This window comes from Diceros bicornis, chromosome 33 (assembly GCF_020826845.1).
Source record: "Diceros bicornis minor isolate mBicDic1 chromosome 33, mDicBic1.mat.cur, whole genome shotgun sequence".
Taxonomy (NCBI): domain Eukaryota; kingdom Metazoa; phylum Chordata; class Mammalia; order Perissodactyla; family Rhinocerotidae; genus Diceros; species Diceros bicornis.
In genome coordinates, this window is record NC_080772.1 from 11793917 (window position 1) to 11798044 (window position 4128).

The following is a 4128-nucleotide window of genomic DNA, read 5'->3' on the forward strand; positions in this document are numbered from 1 at the left end:
TTCTGCTAGGTATGAAAGTTTTCTGCTTTCGAATATAATGGTAGGACAGGCATAGAGTAACAATTATAGACATTCCTGTTCAAAAAAATAGAAAATAGAAAGAAAAGAAGCCACCAGTGCCAAGCAATTTGAAATTAAGCCAGGCACTCCATTAGGTCTCAAGGCCTGAGAATCGTCTTCTGTGGCTTGAAGCACCATGCTCTAGGCTTGTGACTCCCTCTCAGAGTCATCTTCTTTTTCATGGGAGTTAGCATGTGTTTGCAGCTAAGTAGTTTTATCAGCTTGTTTCTTGCCTGTGGAATTGTGGGAGGTCCAACCATCTTCTTTCATTTCATACTACCTCAGCCCCTTTCAGTTTAAGATGGCAACGTCTGCTGGTATAACATTTTCAAGAAACCTGTGGCTCTTTCCTGTCTGTTACAGGGATTCACTCCATTAGACCAGAGGCTCCTCAAGAGCTATCCTGGATAATCCCATTTCTATTTTTGTTTTTTTCTGAGATAGCTGAGAGGATTTATGAGTCACACCCTTCAAAGAGCCTTTTGTGTGACTGAATACTCAAGAGGTGGTTTTTTTTTTTGGTGAGGAAGATTAGCCCTGAGCCAACATCCTATGCCTATCTTCTTCTACTTTATATGTGGGATGCTTGCCACAGCATGGCCTGATAGGCGGTGCGTAGGTCCGTGCCCGGGATTCAAACCTGCAAACCCTGGGCTGCTGAAGCAGAGCACACGAACCCAACCGCTACGTCACTGGGCCAGCCCCTCAGAGGTTTTTTTGGTTTTTTTTTTTGTGAGGAGGCTCAGCCCTGAGCTAACATCTGATGCCAGTCCTCTTTTTTCTGAGGAAGCTTGGCCCTGAGCTAACATCCGTGTCCATCTTCCTCTGCTTTATATGGGACACCGCCACAGCATGGCTACACAAGCAGTCCGAACCGGCGAACCCTGGGCCGCCGCAGCGGAGCAAGCGCACTTAACCACTTGTGCCACCAGTCCAACCCCACCTCAGAGTTTTTTGATCTTTCTCGGGTATTAGCAAAAGGTTGTACAGCCACACCCTCATCTCTTTCCCTAGAGCAGGCTTTCCTGACAGTGAATCTCTTAATTTTAATGCCTTCTGCCATTTGAGTAGGCTAAGAATTTCTAAGGCATCAAATCCTGTTTTCTTTATATTTAACAGTTCTTCCCTCAATTTATCTACCTCCTCTCACATTTTACTATAACCAGCAGGAAGAAAGTAGGCTGCACCTTCCACACTTTGCTTAGAAATCTCTTCAGCTAAATATCTTAAATTTATCGCTTGCCACTTCTGCTTGCACATAACTGCAGGACCCAGTTCAGCTGAGCTTTTTGCCGCCGTGTAACTAGAGTCTCTTTTTCTTCAGTTTCCAAGAGCATGTTCCTCATTTCCTACTGAGCCCTCACTGGCAGCACTTGTAATGACCTTATTTCTACTAACAGTCTGTTCATGACAATTTAGATATTCTCTACCATGCTCCTAATCCTTCGAGCCCTCGCTAGCATTAACATTCGTATAACTATTAAGAGTATTCAGGGCAGTCGTGGCTCTTTCTGTCATGCTGCTGAAAATTCTTCCAACCTCTACCCACTGCCCAATTCCAAGGCCACTTCTGCATTTTTAGGTATTTGTTACAGCAGCACCCCATTTTCAGGTATCTAGAAAAGTCTACTGTGCGTGCTCACTGCCAATTGACTTGAATGTGCCAATAGGAGAATTGGAATTCACGTTTCTCTGGGGGCTCTGGTTATGTCAAGGAGGTGAATTCACCTGTGTGAGAGGTTCTAATACGGGGAGTACTACCAGAACTGCCGCAAGACAGAAGTGTTGATCCCACCGCAGAGAAAAGTTTTTCTCTGTCATAACATAGAGTAAGAAGATGATTCCCAAGTCTTCCCCTCAGAATAGGAAGCCCTGCTTCTCTCCACTAATTCAAAACGACTTGGAGAATATATAAATAACAGTTAAAAACATCATTCTCAGTTCAACAAGATTACCAAGGTTAAACTACATTTTCACAGGAGTAAAATTATCGTCCTAAGGAAATAATCGAAACAAATGAACATTTTAAATAAAAGGGCAGTGCCCTGTTTTGGATTAACAAAATGGGGGAAAAATTAACCAAACCCCGTAGAGCTATTTGGAATTTTATTCTTGTAGTTTTTTTTATCAATTAGATGGAGTGCCTATAGATGCACATACAAAATAACTGCCATTTTTGTATATAATGGTCTTCAAATATATAGACATTTACATTAGGAGAGAGAAATATCCAGAAGGGATGAACAGTACTTTCACATGTACTAGGTAGTGTTTTGTTCCATTTAGAGTCGTATTTGTGAATTCTTTTTACTACTTCAGTTGCCGTAACTTTTAAAGTTTATAATCATCTCAAAAAAGATTATGTTACAATGAGCAGTTAGACAACTATGTGTGAAGTTAATTGTTTTGCATGACGTATGTAATCAAAAAATTTTAAGTGTCTGCTTACCAATAAAGAATGTTTTCACCGAAACTCATTGAGAATTCTTTTCAAAATTTCCTTGATTTGCAGTTTTATTTGAGTGGCGTGATGGAGTATTTTAAGCATGAGTAGCATTTCCTGTGGTTTAATTTCCTGTGATGCATCTTTTGATGGGCAGAGAAGGAACTGAGGTGTCGCACTATTGTCTCAGTTTCTCATTACTGTTTCTGTTTTTACTCCACCGAAATAAAAGTGCAAATTTTTCTTGTGTCCAATCTTGTCATAAAGGCTAAGAAACATTTTCTATAATCTTCTATACACTTTAAATTAAAGTATCTTTTAACTCCACGTAAATTATTTATAAAGGGAGCCCCAATGCATATGTATAACAATGTGTGTGTGTATGTATGTGTGTGTTTGTAAAGCACACAAAAATTACATGTGTGGCCTAGAACTAACAACTGGCTATAATCCACTTTTAACAAGTTGGCCTCTTTAGAATTTATAGCTATGACCTAGGTCTCTGAAAAAAAAAACCCTTTTAGAAAGTTTGAACTTAATGACTTATTTTCTTTTAGATAAATATTTCTATATTATTAAAAATAAGACAGTAGGCCCAAAATGGAGTCACTTATGCTAAGGCCCACGTCACCAAACCAAGACGGACTTAATTACAGTGCCGACTCTCCCAGAAATGGAGTCTTACATCAGTCCATCAGGAGTCGCCTGATCAGCACTAGTGAAGTCATCTGCCTGAGAGCCCTGCTGTCCGCTATAGGACAGTGACCTTGTCACGACCAGTCTGCTTTTTGCCTGGTGTAACTTCCTTGTTCCTGCTTCCTTCTGCCTATGAAAGTCTCATTTTGTACAGCTTGACGGAGCTCCTTTCTATCTGCTAGATTGGATGCTGCCGGATTCATGAATCACTGAATAAAGCCAATAAGATCCTTAAAATTTATTCAGTAGAATTTTGTTCTTTAACAATATTAAGCAGAGACATTCAGGATCATTCTAGGGGGCTTCAACCTTACAACTTCCTCTGAGAACTGACTAGTTCATTTCATATGGCTTCTTAGGCTTCTCGAATGAAAGCTACTGGGAAAGAATGGTAGTCAGTCAGTTCTGTTGAATGTTTCACAACATTTGTTGCTTTCTTTGGAGGGCCTGATAAATAATGACAAACTCATTAGCGTGGACTTAAGGACATCACACAATTAGCAATACAGTACTTTTTCTATTGGCTTCTAGTGAATTAAGGTATGCATGTTAATCAGGCAACAACAAAAAACTGCTACTAGATTCAAGGTGTGGGTCAACTGTCTTCTTCCCCTCACAATTCTCTTTCCTGCCCTTGACGTCCTCAGTGTAAGCTTGGCTTAGTTCCGCTGTTTACAATGGCGTACGTTAGTGTAGGTATCAACACGATCATGTTTAAGACAGTCACCTTTCTCACTTCAACCTTGGGGATAGAAGAGTATTTAAAATGAGTATATGTCCTTTTATTTTATGCCTTTGCATTTACTTTTTGGTTTGTATTTTTCTTATTTACATAGTGCACCTTTCAGTGTATTTTTTTAGAACATTGTGAATTATAAAATGTCCTACAGTTTCATATTTAACGTCTTCCCTACTTTTTCGTCTTTGTG